We start from the raw sequence: 22,266 nt of genomic DNA, 5'->3' as shown, positions 1-22,266 counted from the left end.
AATACAATATAATGCATTCTCCTCATTTTTTTTCTCCTTTTAAGTAAGTAAAAATAAACTAGAATTCAAAAGGTCAAGTAAAAAGTGTGTACCAGGTACAGCAAATACAACTGAATCTTGCTATGGAGGATCAGAAAGCACTGTGAGCTTTTAAAGGCAGTGTAAAGCCTAAAAACACTAAATACGTTCAGTTTCACATGATTTCTTTTTACTTGGAAATTCTACACAGGATACAAAATTTGATATGGGGTAATTCTGAGCAGAGTGTATGTTTACTCTTCAGAAAGTTAAGGCTTAAATTTTTAATCAGTGAATACAGAGGTGGAAAATGACAAAGAACGTCAAATGCAAAAACAACACGAACACTGCCGGGCCAAAAAAAAAAAACAAGAACTCCACCTAGATTTAACTAAGCTTATCATAGAGTGATTCATATGTTTAGTCTGGCAACAAGTTATTCAACCTCACCTGATGCAGTGAGATGCTTCTCAAGCTGGAAAACATGCCCTGCAGTGGTGGAATAATGTTCCTCAGTTTCAGACTGCTCAACAAGTTTGCCGAAACTGCTAAAACTAGGCTGAAGACCCTCCAACGCATTATTAAAACCTGGACAGATAGTCGTGAGCCTTGTTCAAGGAAGAAATGTAGTCAGAAAAAGAAAATCCTGATCCTTTCACCAATTGGTGAAATTAAATCCCTGGAAAAGCTGTTCAGCCTTAAGAGAACCACTTATCAGTGAGGATAATTGGGGGGAAACAAGCCTTCAATTCGCTAGGAAGAAGAAAGGTTGGACTTTGGATCAGTGGAAAAAGGTCATGAGGTCTGATTAGTTCAGATTTTCCCTTTTCCAGAGGGATAGGCTCATCCAGGTTAGTAAAGACGAAAGCAGAACAACACGGGCACAAAGAAAGCAAGTGAGCTCCGTTTTGTCAAGCAAAGAAACAGCACTTTAATAGGAAATGAAAATTTAATGTTGTTGACATTTAAAGCAGGAAACTCCCAGCAGTCTGTAAAGTAAAAGATCCCAAGACAGTGGGGTGGATTATGACCAAACAAGAGAAACATCACTCAGCCTGTAAGTCATATGGTAATAAATATCATCATTTTTCAGTGCTGATGTGCGCCATCGTCAAAAATATCCACAAACAAAAACAACCAGCGGTTCTTTTTGTGTTTCGATAATGGACCTTTTGTCTTTCTGGCATTTTAAATCTACATTTCCTTTCTCTGCACGCCTTCTCTCCAACACCGCCGACGCAACACTTAAACTGAAATCACAATCACTGTTGTTGTCCTAGGTTTATCTGATTTCACTTATCTGTTCTTCTCAAGAAGTAAATAGAAAACTCAGTGGCAGGAGCTCTATATTTTTTAAGCTTTTCCATTGAAATATTATATCTCCATGGTCAGGCGTCACCGGGGCTAGGAAGTCCACACAAGCACGGCTCGTTCATGCTATAATGACTCATGCTAAAAAGTAGTTAATGTGACACCGAAATCAGTGATTCCAATCACGGAGTATGTGCTTTATCCAGGGTCTCGAAAGACACTCCCAAAATATTCTGGTAACCAACATGGCTTATAAATATCATACAGAGCCACAGGCATACCCCTATGGTGCATATATAACCACAATGGCTCTTTCCCCCTCTTTCTCTCTCTCTTTCACACACACACACACACACACACACACACACACACACACACACACACACACACACACACACACACACACACACACACACACAATGGCCACAAAAAATAGACAGAGGAGGCTTTTCCCCCCTCTTCCCCTGCTCCGCTCTGCCAGCAGCGCTGTGTCCTATAAATAACCGTAACAATAACTTCCCAGAAAGGTTATGTTTAGCGTTTGGCATCTAAGGAGACCCCAGGGGCGCTGTGGGGCACCGCTGGAGAGTGAAAGGTGGCGTGTGGATGGATGGAGGAATGTGTATAGAAGTGTGTGTGTGTGTGTGTGTGTGTGTGTGTGTGTGTGTGTGTGTGTGTGTGTGTGTGTGTGTGTAGAACAGAGTGATCGTAAGTGAAAGATTTGCCCCCTTAAATAAGGAAACAGCAGTGAAAGTTAGCCGCCAGTGACACTTCTCTGTAAATCAGCTCAACTGCTCCTTCTCTCCAAATCTACTCACCCCTGACAAACACACACAAACACAATAGAGTTGGGGAGCATAGATACAGGATTAAACAAAGCTAAAGAGGGACGCAAACAACAACATAGTAATCATCCATTTATAGTCCTTAATTGCCCCCTAAGTAGCTGTGGTTTGGTCCCCTGTTATGGTCCACAGAAGCAACACACACACTGATGAATATGTTAAAATGTTGATGGATCGACTGAAGGCCGAATGTGTCTCTCAGGGTCCGCGTCAGGTCTTTGCTGGAAACTGGTTTCTCCCCCCACCCAGCAACTTCAGCTGCAGCTCCTCCACACAAGAGCACAGCTGTCCCTGCATGACTGTCTCACACAAATGAAACCTCATTTACAGTAATCAACTTAACAAATGCGGATCCTCTTTCTTTCTCACGGAAGCTTCATGGAAACGGCTTCTTCATGAGACTGGCTGTTTTCACTCCGGTTAATATACGCATTTCCTCACACTCAGGTGCAATGGCGCTGAATTAACTGCACTCTTACAACAGCTGTCGAGTGAACAACGCTGCTGACCACTTGACCCCGACGAGAAATAGATGGGGAAACAATGAGCGTTTGTGCGCGACAGTCAAGTTAAATATGAAGGGAGCTTCCCTGAGGACAGGAATGTTTCTCTGTCCGGCGCTGGTCGCTTTTATTAGATCACACATGGACACATCAGAACACAGTGAAATAATGCTAGGAATGCCAGTTTCATTTTGCTAGCAGGGTTACCATAGTAACCCCAGCTGAGAGGCTGATTGGTCAACGGGGCAGGCACAGTAGAGCTGAAGTCAAGACGCTCTGGGCTGAGGCAGTGTCAACCTTCAAAACGGAAAGCTGAATCCAGGATTAACAGCTTTCAGTCACATGAAAAGGAAGAGATGTTGAACACCCTACGACTGCAACACGACTTGTTTTCACTCTTCAAGCCGAATATTAGAACATTCCTCACAAGCGCTTTTATTTAATGCAACTCCCAAAATAAGATCCACCTCCATTTTTTATCAGTTCTAGCCAAGTAAACACAGAGATCCGGGAACAAGACATCATTCCGAGATCCGAACAAAACAGCCAAATAGGACATCAAACAAGCAGTCAGCCTAATTATCAAAATCACTGGACTTTGAGTTCAAATTACAGGTGCGAATGTGAGCAAACCCAACATGCTGGTAATAACCCATCTTTTTACAGGAAAGCGCAACTAGACAATAACTGCAGTAAGTATGATCTTGACCGATTATGTTGTTTTTTTCTCTCCCCTATGATTGTTTCTCTGTAATATTAACGCTGCAGGGAGTAGTAAACTGAAATTACCTTAAAAGAGGCAGATGGAAGAAGGAAAGCTGCCACAGTCTAATGAGTGAGGATGACTCCTTTCTACTCTATTATCACAGCTACAGGCCTTGATCCATCATTAAGGTCAGAGATGAAACCTGGTGTTTTTTGTTTTTTTTTCCCTTATGCAGCTCATCCTCTGTAAACACTAGAGACAGCTGTGTGGTAAAGTCCCAGTGGATCAGCAGTTTCTCAAACACAGACCAGCAACTTTCTTACGTTTCACCATGTCTACATGCCTAAATGAGTTGCTACCGCATGATTGGTTGACTTAGAATTTGCAGCTGAACAGGTGTACCTAAAAAAGTGGCCAGGGAGTGTCTATATCAGTGGTCCCCAACCTTTTTTGCGCCACGGACCGGTTTATGCCCGACATTATTTTCACGGACCGGCCTTTAAGGTGTCGCGGATAAATACAACAAAATAAAACAAGTACCGGTACCGAAAAAAAGAAGATTTATTCATAACACGTGAAAAGACCCAGGAAAAACGAGTTAACAATAAAAACGATAACAAAATAACACTGAAAACCAATAAAAACCCTGAAAACTATTCACGTCACACCTGAGCCTCAACTCTCGCGGCCCGGTACCAAACGACTCACGGACCGGTACCAGTCCGAGGCCCGGGGGTTGGGGACCGCTGGTCTATATAATCAAAATGTATTGACAATAAAAAAAAACATACAATTCTTTGTCTACTAACCCCGGACAGGCTGTCAGACTGTAGCAGCCACACTGAGTCTGTACAGTCTAATTTGGGCTTTAGCTGCATCACACGCTGGACTCACAGCCTCTGGCTGTTTGTGACCGGTGATGCCAACTCTAGCCCTGACACCTGAACCACTCTGAAATTCATCAAGCACAGGTGCAATAAATACTGGATATGTAATAATGTCCTTGTCAGCACAGAGCTGGGGGCTTTTTTTAAGCGCAGAGAGACCAAACATGGCACAGTCACCACCACAGTGTTCTCAGCTTTTTCATCAGGGAAAGAGAAAACCACTCCTATCACTGCTGTTATCTCATAAAACCTGCAAAGCACAAGCTGCTTTTGTCTTACATATCAGATCATCGGAGAAGAATTAATATTTTAGAAAGAAAAACATCTTCGCTGTTAATAATAAATAGATTCCATGATGTATGACTCAAAATGCCACACACACACACCCCGACTCCTGTGATCACATAAAGCTGGCATGTATGAATTGGAGTACAAGCTGTTGCTCAATTATCTAATTTAAAGTATTAAAATAATTACTCATATAATATATAGTACCTCCTAAATTACATATCCTTTATAAACCTGAGTCACCTGCTTCCACTGATCTCGACAACGATGCAGCTTTAACTACAAGGTATGAATTTGTGTAATTTAATCACCCTAAACTGGGATCTGCTCAGAAAGACGTCACAGTCTGCTTATTTGGGATGAAATTCACAGCACTAACAGGTTAAATGCCCAATTTTTCTCCTCTCGTACGCATATTCAGTGTCAGACATTATGCTCAGTTAACAGTCTGGATGAATGTGTGTGTTTTTGTGAGTACAATATGTTCGCTTGTGTCCCTCTGTGAGCTCTGGTGCCTGAATAATGTGTGAGTACAGGGGGTCCGTAAAGCAAGTTTTTCTTCACAGCTCAAGCAAACACTGCAGCTCAACATTAAAGCCGCGGCTCACACATCCGACTCTGCCCGATGCTGTTCTGTTTGACTTGAAGTTATTTCGCGGGGGATTTCTACGGATCCAAATATCAACACTATCACGATAAGATGGATATTTTGTTATAGCCTATAGTGCATTTAGACAATAAAGTTTACCGATAGGCGAATTTACGAACCAGGTTTCCACTTGTGCTGCTTATTTTTTCAGACAGTATTTTTCTCGGTTGCTTTAAAGTGTTGCACTAAATGAGAAAAACAGAATGCCACACGGTGTTTCGCTGTTAGGAACATAACTCCCATTTCCCAATATATCTCTTTAATTTAAAGTGTCATTTTTAGCCAGAAAGGACTGAAGTACCCAATTACTCTAAGTACCACAACTGAGTTCAGTTTTGTGTTATTGGGAAATTGTAAGTTCGCTTTTCTTTCTCTCTGTGGCCTCTTTTTATCCAACAAGAAATAGATTTGCACATGTTATTATGGGACACAGCTGTAAAGAGTGCAGCTGCATAAAGCTTTTCACAAAAGATTGCACACTGCCCTACAAAGTTATGTGTTGGTCCTGTTTACTTTTTTGTCTGTCTCCTAGTACACAGAATGACCCAAAACCATACAAAGGGATTAAAAGAGGTTCTTAGTTGCTTAGGTGGAAGCATAGACTATAAACATGTATATATATAAAAAAAATAGAAATAGCCACACTGGTGTTACCTGATGTTTGAGGACCTGTTTTGAAGTCTGTGTTGTTGGGCATTTTTGTTTTTTTATGAGAGGGTGGACGGCTAAGTCATCATGCTGTTATGTAGTAGAAAAACAAAACTGGAGCACCGGCTTGTTGGCGCGAGCATTAGCTAAACAATTTGATAACTGCGTTGAATGCTGCTATCAGCCATCACTTATCATTCAAAGTGAGGATGACCTTAACGGTGATAATGTTTAGCTTTGGTATATTTTTATGGGTGAGTTGTTGTGTTTTTATGGTTGTCGTGAAGCAGTTTGTATTTATTAGAGCCTGGCAGATACAGGATTTGTAAGATTCATACTGATAGCAGTATTTGGGGACTTGAAACTGATATCTCACTAAACATTTGTTATGTGTAGTTAACCGATTCCTTAGTAAAATACAATGAGAATGCGGTTTAAAAGTCTTCTTGTTTTATTGTTTGATAAGCTACTTTTTGTATTTGTTCCGTTCCAAATGCGTGTTGCTGATGAAAGATGGTGCAAAATGACCTCCGGTTGATAAACTATGCAACATCAACACCCATAACATGACTGAAGGGGGTTTCTCCCATCTCTCCTTTTTTAATTTTCATATATCGGCCGGTATAAAGGCAATACCAATAAATCTATAAATATTAGCAAATAGATAATATCAGCAGGGCTGACATATTGGTCAGCCTCTATTATTTATCCACTAAAGTTAACTATTGTAACTCGCTTTTGTAGCAAGCATAGGTGGCTAGATTAGCTTTTTGACCTAAATTAAAGAAGGTCATAAGCATTTTTATTTTATTAATTTGTTTATTCTAATTAATTGTACTTAAAAAACCAACATTAGGACAACATTAGTGAATTTAGTTGAAAAATATGTTAACATAATGTGTTCTGAGCTGAAGTTTGCTCACTGAAAGCATCAGAGTCAGCATTGCAGCTCCTTCCAGTTGCTCTCATCACTTCTCATCACCCATTCCCAACCTCCCCCCTCCCGACTACTGTATCCCCTGGCAACAGCCTGGCAAAAGCAGCAACAGGCGTCCTCTTAGCCCAAAGAGAAAACATCCTCATCGCCTATCATTTCCTTTTATCATTTTCCCTTTATTTATAGGCAGCTGTAAACATTAAGATGGATTTTCACATTGTTGAGGTAGCAGCTCTGAAAGCAAGGGACCTCCATCCTTCGCTTCATTTACAGTGTTCAAGCTTTCTTTCTGTACAATTCTGGCATGCAGATAAAAAGCATAAATGTGCATCTCTATGGGCTTCTCTAATTGTCATTTGCAGGCCCAGACTGCTCTGACCTACTCTATAGTGATCAATCGTATTTTCTCTCTCTCAGACACACGAATGAACTATTGATCCCCCTTCCTAGCTTCTCCATCCTCACCTCTTTAAATTCATCGCCTGTCCCAACTTTTCCTCTTTGCCTCTTCCTGTAAATAGCTCCTCACCTTGGTTTCACCTCTCATTCACACAGTGAATAAAACAGTTAGTGCAGAGGTGTGTATTTGGTACTTGCACCATTTCACAAAAAATAAAATCTAAAGAAAATGAATAACTGGTTTGTTGGCATTTTTGATTTTTGAGCTAAGTTATCAAGTATTTACTGATTTGGGGATTTATAATGTGAAAAACAATCTTTCTAAGTCGATGAACTAATTGGCCGAGAGATTTGTAGATGATAGAATTTTAATTTTGCAGAACTTTTGGAGCCCTAACTTTTATTTGTGTCCTATATCAAAAGATATCAGTTGCTCTAGCTTGTTTTGATCGGCCACCGATCCCACATGATGATGATGATGATTATGATGACAGCTAAAGGTTAACCAAAAATCCAATTGCGGTCTCACGGCCGAATTATCATAAATAGATAAAACATGCACAATGCTTCAGGATGTTTCATAGACATGAAATTTATGCAGTATTGTTACTTAAAACCATGATCTATCTCCCACGTAAATGATACTGATAGTTATAGAAACAAAACATCACCTGAACATGACTTTAGGTCTATTTTGTGGAGTTTGTATAAAAATTATTTATTTGTAGTTTTGTAACTGTGCGGATAGCTTCTGTACATTATCAGAGCTATCATATAAAAGTTTTCAAATACCCTAAAGACGCACAAAACAAACTGATTCTGGTAGAGAATTTTTAATTACTAATTTTTTAATAAATGTGGCTAATTTTCACAAATAATTCAGTGATTTCTTTGCTTGAAACTGTAATTTCTAAAGAAAGGTGAGATATTAGGCACTTGGGTACCACTGTGCCCACATTATGTAACATACATTAAGTGGGGGCTTGTCCGGGATTTGGACTCAGTACCTGTAACTATTTTAGTATTTATTAATTTTACTCTTCAGTAATATTTTACAAACAAAAAGATGAATAAATTGATCTAATAAATATTAAAATGGTCTTCGTTACTACTCTATTTACTAATTTTTAGTAATTTTTAGAAATGATATGAGTCTTTGTAAACTGTTAGCTGTAATCCTCTAAAAACTTCCATAAGAAGCACGGTCCTTATTCCCAAATCAGAAAAAAAGGTTCAAAATTTATTAGGATGTACATGTAGGATGTAGGATTCAAGCAGGGTTAGTTTATACATAACATACTAACACACTTCAGTAGCTGGTTCATATCAATAGGCTGGGTTATAAGATTAGCGGCTCTACAGAGGCTGGGTTATGTCTACAGTTTACGTGTTCACACATGTTTGTTTGTTGGTTCTGTCCCCAGTCAAGCATACATAAGTCGACTACAATAGGATGAGATTTGGATGCAAAAAGACAACTTTGCAGGGGATGCTTCAAAATAACCTAATCAGCTGTAAGCAAATGTCATTAAAAGAGTGGATGGTGAGATTCATAAAAGGGCACAGATAGACGAACAGTGAGACTTCAGTGAGTGGTCCGAGCGTCTCTGACAGTAGGTGTTAGAGCTAATCGTGTGATTCACTCAGCTCTAATTGTATTATAGACATGCAACACATAGAGACAGAGGGGGGTCTGAAAAAAGACATTATCCAGTGGAGACAGATAAAATAAAACAAGGAATGAGCTATAAAAATGAAAGAAAGGCAGGGAAATTAGGACAAGACAAACAGAATTTGAGGCAGCCAAAAGGGGAGAAGAAGTTAAAGAAAGGGAATTTTAAAAAGCTGATATAAAACAGGTTGGACAGAGTGGAAAACTAAACCGAGCTGGATCAGCCAATGATAACTTTTAATATGCAGAGAAGGGCAACACACACCTTTATGTGCTACAAATAAACAAAAACCACTGATCTACCTCTCCATTGGGGCTTCCAGCATTAAGTCCATTTCCATTCAGATTCCCACTGGAGTTACTATTGCCGTTGTTGTTTCTGAACTGATCCACTGCATCTCTGTAGCCAGCTTCTCCTCCTCCTCCATCTCTCTCTCCTCCTCCTTCATCTCCTGTATTCTCTCCATTCTCATTCATTTCCTCCAAAGCGATGCTGAACTGCGCTAGGGTTCGAACCATCTGAAGCATACGGAACGGTCCGTGTGCCCGAACGCACACTCACTTTGGCACATAAGACACTCCCGCGAGGCAGCCCGTGAAGGTTTCTACCCGTTTGTTTGCTCACACAAACTCGGTCTTCATCTCTGCCAGATAAAGAAAAGCAGACACACCTGACGGTCGAAGGATTCCCCCCACCTTTCCCTCTTACCACGTTAAATAAAGCATGTTTCCTGCAGCTGTTTTCTTGCAGCCTGCCTGCTCTCCCATAAATGTAATCTCGTGTCTTCGGTTCGCGCCTGCTCTAGAGCAGGTAGGCTCAGCTGCGCAGCTCGTCAAAGTGAAAGGCAAGGGAGTGCACTTCAGCATGTATGCACGGGTGTCTGATCTGTTTCTGCTGCACGGATGATGTAAGCAAGACCTGAGTGCATGTCGTGGTGTGTCTGTGTGCGGCACAGGGGAGAGATAGAAAGTGCGTGTGTGCACACGTCTGCGTGTGTGGGTGTGTTCGAGTGTGTCCTGGCCCTCCCCCTGGGTGTGTATAATAAGAGACAGCAGGCAGGGCAGACGCTCACAGCGCTCAGGCTCCTCTTCACACCAGCCAGGCTCGACCAATCCCCCCCACAAATACTCGATTGAAGCATCTTAGGATGAGCAGCGTGCCGTTTAAAATCCATCCACTTCCTCTCTAACTTATCAAATAAAGCCTTCGCCATGAGGAAGGTCTTTTGAGCGTCAAAGAGAAGTCACTACAAAGTTCCCCTCCTGCCATTACAGTGAGAAACAGATTTGAAAAGGGAAAGCCATTTCTGCTTCTTCTGTTTCTACACGGTCAGGCTGAGCAGAGCAGTGAATAGCAGCAGCAGCCCACACATAACCATGACAACAGTGAGCAAAGGTGTCCTTTTAAAATGACTGTACCTGAGTTTTGTTGTTTTTTCCTTCCAACTATGACCACTTACACTGCTTACCATTTTTGTACAAGCAAACTTCAGTTTTAACTCTAAAAACATGAAGGCTGTTTTCAAAAATCTCCCAATTTGTCTTTGATTAATTGATCACATTACTGCCTCCAACAATCCAATGACATGCATGTTTTGTTGAGCGGAGATTTTAACTTGGTCATAGATCTGAATTTGACCGTGATGCGTGTCTGACTCTGTGTATTAGCCCTGTAATGGGCTGGTGACCTAACTGGGGCAGGGTCTCCCATCACCCCAAACTAGACTAGTACTGGACTTTCCTTTAGGATTGTGAAGACGCAGAGCAACACGCGAGAGTTAGCTCATCAGAAAAAGAATGAGCTGTACCAGAGGATGGACATGTTCATGTTTTGGACAGAGAAGACAGATGGTTTGAGGGTGAGGAGTACAGGAGACCATCTCCCTCATTCCTGGTTATTGGTATAACCTGGAATCCTATCAGAGTTATTTGACTGAGTGTTTAATGCCCATATTTCTTAAATTTGTCCATTTTTACATACATATGTCCTTGAAAACATCAGTGAGGAAAGCTTTCGAATCATCCGACACAATAAAACATATCTACAAGAACTTAACAAACATGAAGTTTAATATTTCAAATTAATAGTAATGGACGGATGGACAGACAGAAGCTAATGGTAAACACTGAGCGTAACGTAACAAGGTAAACTGGGGTCATACACTGTTGAATTTCAGTATGAGGCGACTTTTAGTCTCTTTTTTTCAGTCACAAATAACCTCAAACAGACTTTAGGCTCTTTCTCTCCAACAGAGATCAGACAAAAGCTCACCAAACAGACATTTAAAGGTCAAGCCCGTGGCTTGGAAATTGTCTTTTAATCCTTGTTGCTATAGGAACAATAAGTCACTTATGAAAGTGTAGTGACAGGGATCAGATTTCAGGGATGTCTGGAGTGTAGCAGATATTTTTTAATATTCAATTCAATTCAATTCATGTTTTGCCTCATTAAATACCTTTAATGCCAAACAAAGAGCATCATAAACACGTACAAAAGCACTCACTCCTTCCTCAGAGCTCCAGTGCTTTCTATATTTTAACTTTTTTCCTTTACCTATGCCTCTCTGTGTTCTTTGGTATGCTAACATTAACACCATTTGTCTTTGCCAGAAATCGCCCTCTTTCAACAGTCAGCATTCAGTCTGACTTATAACTGTGACGTTATTACCTTTAATTGTACCCCACAATAAAAGAATAAGGCCAGGGTATCTGCACTGAAGTATACTGCTTTAGTATAAGACTCAGTAACTCAGTCCAAAAACTGAGTATATTAATGGTTAAAAATACAGCTCTCGCTCAAGTTTAGACCTAACGTTAAGCAGTCAAACATTACATCAGTTAAATGTAGAGATAAGCAAAAAAACAAATAAATAAAATAACGACATTAGCCACTGTAGCTTGTAGTTTCAAAGCCTCGAGGTTAGCATTATAGGAGGCACAGTTTCCTGGAGCCAGAAGTGAACAATGGACATCCAGAGACATGGTGGGTGAAGGGCAAGACACTGATAATTCATACGGTCTGCAGCACATTAGGGCACATGTTATACAGGATTTATGCTTCTGCATAAAAAACACCATAACCTGATATGCAGCTCTAACTCGGCCCATTATCACGGTGACTGGCTGGTTCAATACTGTCATTTGCTCCTGCGCATTTTAGTTTACTTCTACTTCTACGGTCCCATTTAGCATAAAACACAGGGAGTGATTGATCCACCCAGCCCAGGTGCAAAGTCTGGCTTCAAAACATCAAGGTGGCGATCACCAAAATACTTAAGTTGAAGTTGCAGGGCATTTGCCATGAGTGGTAAAATTAGCTAAAGCCTAAAAGACCAAAACCATTTTTCACTGAACGAACAGCATGTCCCGGTAAAGGTAAATGGTAAATGGCCTGCATTTGTATAGCGCTTTTCTAGTCCATAGGACCCCAAAGCGCTTTACACTACATTCAGTCATTCACCCATTCACACACACATTCACACACTGGCGATGGCAAGCTACATTGTAGCCACAGCTGCCCTGGGGCGCACTGACAGAGGCGAGGCTGCCGGACACAGGCGCCACCGGGCCCTCTGACCACCACCAGTAGGCAAACACGGGGTTAGTATCTTGCCCAAGGATATTTGGCATGCAGCCAGGATGCAGCCTGGGATCGAACCACCGACCTTCTGATTAGTGGCTGACCTGCTCTGCCACCTGAGCTACAGCCACCCCATGTGTCACGTAAAGGTGTCACGTGTGGTTCACTGATGTGTGTTTAACACCTCTTCTTTTGAGCTGCGAGAGTGCACACATGTCACAATCCTCACCTGAACCAGTTACATCAGCATTTTGTGTGGCATCTTGTTTCCATAGCAACCCCAGTGTGTTCACATTCTCTGGCTTCCTGTTTAGCTCGGGACTAACGCACTTGCTAGGTTCAGGTGCATATGTGGATGTGTGCACATGTACAATCAGCGGGCCGTCTGACACAGGAGCGTTTTCCTGAATGAGTTAGCGGCTCGTAGCAGGCTGACCCAGATTTCCTACCCGTGTGTGTTCACAACCATACAAACTAGACTGCACGGTCGGATTAAGATCACTGTGGCCTTTAGAGGAAGAATTACACAGTTGTGACTATATTCAGGTACTGATTGTCAGAAAAGATGAATAAATGGACTGAACAAATGACTTTCACTCACTCTCACAACCTTTTTGCCGTTTTCAACTCACAGACGCAGGCAGTGATCAGCTGATACATAAAACAACAACAAAAGCTGCATTAAAAAATACACACCACAGCTCCATCCCAGACACACATGTGGGTAATCACAAGTGGGATGCATTTGCAGCTGTGGTTCAAACCTCATACTTCCTCCACGCCCTGCAAAGAAATGCGTGCGTGGTTTAATACTTTGCTCAGCGGCTTTGCCTGTCTGCCTGCATCAGTGAGTGACACAAAGTGCTGCTAAATGACAGCTGATGTGACATCTGTATTGCAACCTCTGAGCCAACATCACCCCACAAAACTGAGTCAGCCTGGAGGCAGCCCATAGATAAACATGTAGGAGGGCTGATGACACCTGTCACCCAGGTCCCCAGGTGTGTGAGTTAGAGACAAAGAGAGTGAGAGTGAGGTGGACGCATGACTGGCCAAACAGATCAAAACAGATTTGTCATCACACACCTGTACAGGGACACACCCCCTGCCATCTGAGCCTCTGTTTATGTGTTTCTGTGTGTCTTGCTGCGGGGAGTGTAGCTCTGTTAACCTCCCTGTGTCAATGCTGGGTAACAAGATAACAGCAAGCTATTCCGGGGAGAAGAGCACTGGCATTGCTAGCAAACACGTGGGAGCTCTAGTCAGGAAACTTTAATGACTCCTCAGTCTTCTTTTCACATTTCTGTTTCCAGATACATCTTTCCATCTCGCCCACTCTCCATCTGTGTGTGTACAGATATATATATATATATATATCTGAGCTGGATGAATCTGTGGCCACAACCTCCTGCAGACACCGATAACTGTAACCAGCTGTATTTATGAAAACAAAAACACACGCAGAGCAACAGCTAAAGAAGAGCAGAGCACATTTTCGTGTACACACATGCATAAACACAACCCACAAGGGGGCAGTAGTAATAACAAAACCAATCATTACAGGGTGTAAGTGTTTTTTACTCTCATCCTGCCACTGGCACAAGATAAAAACCACTGTAAAGACACAACAGGACTAATTGAACCCACTTATCCAAAGATGGGCTCCTGCAAAATACTCTATAAATAAAGAATATTCTGTCCTCTTGTTTTCCCCGGGTAGTTGATACTTGTCTTCGGGTCAAAAATGAGAGTCTTTGAAAGTTTAATAAGGAAAGTAAACAGCATCTGGTATCACACCAGAGCCGTGTCGAGGATGTTGTTGTTGAGGCCTTAGTGAGCATGTGTGTGAGGGAGAGAGAGAGATCACATGTAACAAGATCTACTTGCTCTCCAAATAAGCCCCTATGGGTCTGCGTGCATGTGCGTATGTGTGTGAGAGAGAGACAGAAAAAGAGGAGCGAAAGAGAGAGAGTGTGTGGTGAAAAGAGCCTTTGTCCCCAAGAGGTGAGGCTGAGGCAAGGACACGACTGACGACTGAGCTAATACACGTGTGCAACGCAACATGCACGTACTGATTTAAAGCTAAGGTAGCTAAGGGCACGCAATCATGGAAACACCTAAATAAATAATATAGTCATGGTATTTAGACAAACAAAATCAAAACTTGTGGATTCAGAGCCTCAGTAAAAGCCAAATATTGAATCTTATAGGTTATAGAATGCTCCTGTAGTTTAACTGTGCATCCACAGCATTTTATTCTACATCTTTATCCGAGGTCTAACTATCATGCACACATTCACACTCAAGCAGAAGCATCAAGGGGAATTTGGGATTAAAGTGTGGAATGTGAACTGACAGAAAAACAAAAACAAAAACGGGGACCTTGCAAAGATGTCATAAAAATCATGTAGATTCATGCACGTGTTAGTTAGCGCACGTTCTTCACAGGAACTTTATCAGCCGACACACCCGAGTTCAACCAGACAGCATTACAGTGACAAACGCAGCTTTTGATCAACTCTTCATCCAAGTCCTTGATTTCCAGTCTCACCGCAGCCTTTTAATCTGACATCCCCTCCACTTCCTGTCCAGCAACCTACCCCACAAATCACTGGGCTGTGACAGATAGCCATCAGCCACAGAGACTAGCCTTAACCCTAACACCGCTCCGGAAATACCTTGTCTGTCTCTGTGTCTCCCACCCAGTTTTTCCTTTCTGACACCCTGCGCCACCTCTCTTTCGCTGAGCTAATCCCTAGATTTCGTCTCACGTCGCCTCTCTCAGTAAGCATGAAAAATAAAAGGTCCCTCCTGCGTCTTTGATAAGGAACTGCGTTATTTATAAAGTTACCAGTAACATAAGGATGACGAAGAGACCGTCAGCTGGATTTCCCAGGAAGCCATCTCTCAAAAGGCATGCAGAGAAAATGTTGGCACTTAAGCAGCACTTATACATGTTCTCACACAGTGACTCCCAAGCCTGGCGGTATGTAAAATCGTGTTGAGACCGAGAGGAGAGGAAAAGAAGGGATGGGGAACGAGGAATAAGCTAGAGAGCTTTTCTTTCAGCAGATTCTGCACTGTTAGAAAACTGCAGCTTATCCCATACTAAACGCCACACTGTGGATTAAGTACGTCTCTCTTTTCCACTTTATTCACTTCACTTTTCCCCCTTTCTTTCTCACCCTTTCTAGTCCCTCTTCCTCCGCCCTTATCCGTCTTTCCTCAACATTCCTGCCCCCTCACGGACTACAATCCCCACATGTGTGTCTTTTCTGTGTGTGTACAATAACTGCTAAAACAAATTTATTGTTTTTTTACATCTATAGGTAGTCTAACCCTTTCAGAGAAAAGGTTAGAGCCATGAAAACGCAAACACATTAGGAAAAAAATTGGAATAATTGATGAGTGTGGACACATTTTGGCGTCTTTGTACACACGTGGACACGTGGACAGGATAGAGAGTGCCATGAGCTTGAAATCTTTCCACATTTTCACCTACATTTCCATTTCAAATTCCTTCTGTCCCACTCTCATGAACCTCACATCACTTGTTTCCATAGCCTGTCTGAATTGGAGCTCACTCATCAATTCTGTGCTTCACTCTCACTCTGTGATAAACCTGTACACCTTTAAGCTGTGCAGCACAGCACGCACCCATGAACAGCTTCACCCGTTTTGTGGGAAAGTGAAATGAGTGAAGGGACTCACGTCTTCAGGATTAGGCAGCAAACCCAGTACTTCAGTATAACTGCTATTCTTAAGCACCAGAGGAGGAAATGCTCAGTGTTGAATGGTTGAGAACATCTAAAGGCCTTTGGAGGCAGGAACGTTGTGAGTTTCTGCCTCTTTTCAGTTCAGTTAAAGAGTCACCGCCCATGTCAACGTGCCACAGAGGCACAGATTTTCACTGCTCGGCTGCTGCTGGAGTTTGACCATGTGAAACTTTTGTTACTTGCTACTGTTGCACATAATCAGCAGCTGCGGTTGCCACTTTTCCCTCTGAAAGAGCTTTCAGGATCAGTGACAACTGGCAGTACAACCAAAAGGCTGCAGAGGAACTCTTTTGAGACCCTTTCAGTTTGGGCAGGAAGGCAGGTGAGTCTGGGAGAGGGAAAAAGATGGAGCAAGAGAAAAGCAGAGAGATCGAGCTCTGCTATTGGCTGCTCAGTTGCTATGTTACACTGGTTGCTACAGAAACATCTGAATGCAAGAGAAAGCATGAATGAAAAACCAGGCTGCACACAGAACCTCATAATTAGCACCTACACACAAACATTAACACTGCAGTGTTACACAACAGAGGCGATGCAGTTGCGTCACAAGTCACCTAGCAACAATATCTGGCAGCAACATGGAGGCCAGGCTGGTTATCTGGCTGTGACCCACTAAAAAGAAAAAAATAAATAAATGGTTACAGCAAAAAGATATTTAAAAAGTAAAAACTGTGGAGGATGGAGGATGTAGGTCAAGAGAAAATAAAATTAGCAGGTTATGAAACTAAATTATCATCATGGTTTACATTGAAAACACGCAAAAGTGGGAAGAGGGGGAGTACAACCGAAGACTGGAACCAAGTTACAGTATCACACTGTCAGAACAGTTTTCTCCATAGTATTTGTGTTGACTCTACATAGCTCCAGCTGTAGTCTGCACGGCAAAATATCCTTAGCAAAGATACTGAACCTCGTGCTTATGCTGATATACAAGCACCGTATGAATGCGTGTGATTGGGTGAATGTGTTGTAAGAGAGCACTTAGAAGCAAAGCACTATGTATATACCATGAGGTATTAAAAATACATATTCCCAAAGCAGCTGGCAAGTGGTAGCTGAATGCTGCTGCTAACTGCTTGGTGAAATCGGTCGTAGGTACGAGGTGTACAGCGCTGCACCTAAAGTTTAGTTGGGATTGCTTTGCTCATTTGTGTGTCAACCATAAGTTTCATGAAATATGCCAACTTGTCTTCAAACATTTGCCAACTACCCACGGAGTGTTAGTGAATCTTGAAAAAGTTCAGTGCAAGCCAGAAACATACCGGCAGCAGGGGTACGGAGCACATTTTATGAGGCGAGTGTTTGCAGACAACTCACCGCTTTTAAAAAAAATAAATAAATAAAAATCAAACTACAAGTGCTCACGACAATCTGCTAACAACCGATGGAATCTCAAGCTGGTTTTTGGTTAGCACCATATACATCTTTGCCGGCGATTTGACCTAGTGACAGCCAGCAAACCCTCATCCACCAATTATTATTAATAATACCCTTAACAGTACAGTAAGTTTTTCTACTGACTCAAATTCAACCGTTAGTTATTTGGTGGTTAATGAGCTGATTTTTAAGGAAACACAGCCAAGAAGCATGAGTGTCAGACTAATGGCTTCCCATTCTGCCATTTCTTTCATGGCAACAAATGTGTCACTTATTAAATAAGCATATACGTTTACATAAACCTCAGCACTGAAAGAGTGATGTCAAACATAAAAGCTGCTTCGTGCTCGTCGTCCGTGTGAACAGAGGAGGACCTGACGGAGGACCACCCTCCCACGAGTTATCCTCCCAGTGGGACAGCGCTAAAAAAGGGAATCATTTTCTTTATCTCAACTACAGGCATACACACACACACACACACACACACACACACACACACACACACACACACACACACACACACACACACACACACACACACACACACACACACACACACACACACACACACTGATACCGGATACTCCCAGGAAAGTAGATCCGTTTATAACTGCTCACATGAAACAGTCGCATTCCTCTGCAGTACTTAATGCGCGCACACACACACACAGAAGCCACGGGGGGTGCACCATGTCATCTTTACTGTACACATTAACCGCTGCTCTGTCGAAATATTCACCATCAGTGTCAAACTTGACTTTGCCGCTCCTCGCAAAACACACAGGAGGTCCAAAAGTACAAACTCTCCTTTTTTTAATAAGATTTTGAACAAGAACAAGGTTCTGCTAACAAAACAACATGATGGATCAATAACGCAAAGAACAACAAGCTTTGTAAAACAAGACATGGATCCAACTATGCAGCCCAAGTATTTTCCACAATACCTCATCTTGTCAAATATTGATATCAGCTGCTAAAAGCCAAGCCGCTGAAAAGATGTTATGAAGATCAAAGTCTTGCACCAGTGCTACATCAACACAAAACTCATTTTATTTTTGGTAGTAGTTCTCATTTGTTTGCTTAGAAAACTGACTTAATTCCTAATGGTCCTACACTCTGTTTGAACAGTGCTAATATCACTGGCCTATTTGAACAGTGGCTTGTGAGCAGTGGGGCATTTAGTTAATGTGTACTCCTGAGTAAAGCCAAGGAGGAAAGAAAATGTTTAAATGATACAGAGAGAGCTTTCCAAAAAAACTGGGCGTGTACCGTCTTCCTAGAGAAAGAGACAGAGAGTTTCTGACTTGGAAGGAGGACAAAGTATGAGATTGTAAAGAGTGGGGATAGGACAGCAACTTGAAGTGGATAAATGGGTGAAAATGACAGCATAAATATAGAGAAGGGGGGAGAGAGCTGCCAATGAACTTGCAGGAAAGGAAGAAAAAAAATGGAGAGAAAAAAAGGGCAGAGAAGAAAAGAGGACCCCCTGTTTCAACCCTGCCTGATTCCCTCTTGCTCTCTCCTTATATGGCAGTGCCGCGTGTGTGTATGTCTGTGTGTGTGTTTGTGTTTGTGATACGGGCTCAGTCCCAGTGTTGCTCTGAGAGGGAGCGATTAGATCAGCAAACGCATGCTGACTACAATCCAAGTGAAGGTTTCTTTCCTAACCACTCTCCAAAAGTACTCACCCCATCACCCACTTTACTGCACTGAATTCTTGATTGAAAAAAAAAAAAAAACTTTTACATTAAAATTCAACTCAACTCAAAGATCAAACGCACTTTTTGAAAAGGTCAAACAAGGCAAAAGCCAACAAAATGAGTTTAGGTTTCGACTTGTGAAGCAACACAGGAGAAGTTTAATTTGGAGCAAATAAAGCAGACAAGAGGAAAAGAGGGGGTGGGGGACAAAAGATTACATCACAATCAGCCTGTTTGAGGGTACAACCCCCTCATGAGGCACAAAAATAAACCCTGGGATCTCTGCCTCAGAATGGAAGGAATCATAAGAAGCCACAATCCTCTCATTCTTTCTTTTTCCACTCTTATTTTCATTTCATGTTCCCCTCCCTCCGTTCTGCTTCCCAGAATGTTTTAGCTTGAGCCCAAAAGACTGGAATGCAGGAATCCAGGTAGCACGTCTGCATAAACACACACACACACACACACACACACACACACACACACAAACAATGCATCCATCCGCACACTGGCTACTGTACGAGTAGGAATGCGCTTCACGTGTAAAAATACACCTCAGCGCCGAAATAAACCTTCAGTAAAATGGCTTTTATAACTTTTGGGACCAAAATATGTTCCACAAGTGGAACCAACCAGGAGCCTACAGCTGGAAATGTGCTGTACACTTTGTAGCTCGTGCCACATTCCTTAATTTTCCCGTCAGTACAAATAAAAAAATATGAGCATCATAACATGATGCCAAAGCTTCTACACTTTGTCATGGAAGCCACATGTACAAAAAAGGACAATCCTGTTTTACAGTCACAATTACTTAACTGTAAAAGCTCATTTGCACTTGTTTAGCGCTACTAGAAGGTGAGCAATCGTGAGCAAAAGAGGTTTAACTCTTTGCCTGGTTTCATCAGTTTGCTGCCAGTATGGAGATGACAGAAAACAGCATTCCAACTGTTGAAGAGAAGAACACACTGCTTTAGTGAAGTTTGCTTTAAACATGTTGACAAAAGACAAAAGCAGCAGCATTACTTTGTGCAAATACATTCATCGTCTGCTTTGTTAGATATACAAGTTCATTAATGCAAATATCTATCAATGACATGAAAGCAACTCATGTAAACGTGGCCAACAGCCTGCCAAAATTCAAACAGAGCACCAAAAATGGGGAAGAAAGATTTAAGTGACTTTGAACATGGCACGGTTGGCTGGTCTGAGTGTTTCAGAAGCTGCTGATCTACTGGCATTTTCCCACACAGCCATCTCTAGATTTTACAGAGAATGGGCAAAAAAAAAAAAAAGAAAATATCCAGTGAGCAGCAATTCTCTGGGTAAAAATGCCTTGATGTAAAAGGTCGACTGTTTCGAGCTGATAATATCAGGCACTCAAATAACCACTTGTTACAACCAAGGTGTGCAGAAGAGCATCTCTGAAGATACAGCACATTAAACCTTGAAGCAGATGGGCTACAGCAGCAGAAGACCACACCCTCTCCTGTCAGCCGAGAACAGGAAACCAAGGCTACAATTCACACAGGCTCAACAAACAACATAAGACTGTCAGCCACGCCAAATGTCCAAAGCAAAGCCCTATATACCACTAAAAGACCTCAAAAAACTTATTCATGCTTTCATTACCTCTGGACTGGACTATTGCAACTGTCTTTACTTGGGCCTCCAACACACTCTCCTTCAGCGTCTGCAGTTAGTTCAAAATGTGGCTGCACTGCGCTGTGGCAAATGTGTTGTTTGTTGCCTGTTTGCTTGTTATGCTCTGTCCCGAATTTTCTGTCTTGCGGTCGACTGCGAAGCACTTTGATGAACATTGGTATTTTAAAATGTGCTATAGAAATAAACTTTGATTTGATTTGATAAGACTGGAAAAACATGGCCTGGTCTAAAAAAGTGTTGAGTTCTGCTGCCACAAGGTGTGGTTATAATTTTGTGTAAACAACATGGAAGCACGGATCCATCCTGCCTTTTAGTAACGGTTCAGGCTGGTGGTGGTGTAATTGTTTTAAGTGCATCGTTTACCTGAGTGTAGTTACTGACCATCCCAGTATGATCAGCATACCCATATTCTGATGGTTGCTTCCAGAAGGACAGCGCACCGTGTCACAAAGCTCAAATCATCTCATAAGGGTTTCTCAAACATGACAGTGAGTTCACTACTCCAGTGGCCTCCACTGTCACCAGATCTCAGTCCAAGAGAGCACCTTTGGGGTGTGGAGGAACAGCAGATTCTCATCACTGATGTGCAGCCGACAAATCTGCAGCGACTGTGTGATGCTATCATAACAATAAAATCTAAAATCTCTGATTAATGTTTGTTGAATCTACAATATCAAGAATTAAAGCAGTTCTGAAGGTAAAAAAGGGGGATCCAACCTGGAATCTATCTGATCAGTCAGCCAGATTACAGCAATGAATCAGGCACTGCAACCCTCAGTTTAACCTAATACTAAAGTCGGTGTATTTAAATGTATGTAACAATGCAACAACAATACCTATATATTAATATCTAACATTGGGAGCACCTTTAAGTTGGAAGGAATGAAGCAGAAAGGTCAGTGTGAGACTTTTCTGTGATCGGTGCCTCTAAGTGGAAAATGTTCATCACTTATCAGTAAAATATCAACACTGAACACAAGAGGAGAGCGCAGAAAGGAAAGGAATCAAAAGGAGCTCTACAGTGAAACTGAACAATGATTCCCTTTCCCCCTTTTTCTCATCTCCTCACATTTCTTCCTTCTCCCTTTCATCTTGGAATTGCTCTTTCCATCCCCATCATATCGCTCCTGTCTCACATGGAGGGGGAGAGATAGTGAGAGGGACAGAAGGGAGGAAAGAGAAGTTTGTTTTTCCACAAGAGGACAACATTCCCAGGCCTGTACCATTTCTCTTCCTATTAATAGAGCACACACACACACACGTTATCTAAACACCAGCTCCTACATCACTATAGCTACTGCGGAAAAC

The 22,266-nt window shown here is 42.0% G+C and overlaps 1 protein-coding gene across 1 annotated transcript in view; it reads right to left on the bottom strand.

Annotated features, from left to right (window-relative positions):
- Positions 1-22,266, bottom strand: part of arhgef17 (Rho guanine nucleotide exchange factor (GEF) 17) — a 65,883-nt gene that overhangs the window by 21,496 nt on the left and 22,121 nt on the right. The gene's annotated exons all lie outside the window — the stretch shown is intronic.

This window comes from Maylandia zebra, linkage group LG14 (assembly GCF_041146795.1).
Source record: "Maylandia zebra isolate NMK-2024a linkage group LG14, Mzebra_GT3a, whole genome shotgun sequence".
Taxonomy (NCBI): domain Eukaryota; kingdom Metazoa; phylum Chordata; class Actinopteri; order Cichliformes; family Cichlidae; genus Maylandia; species Maylandia zebra.
Note: the sequence above shows the minus strand (reverse complement) of the source record. Positions and strands in the feature narration are given on the sequence as shown.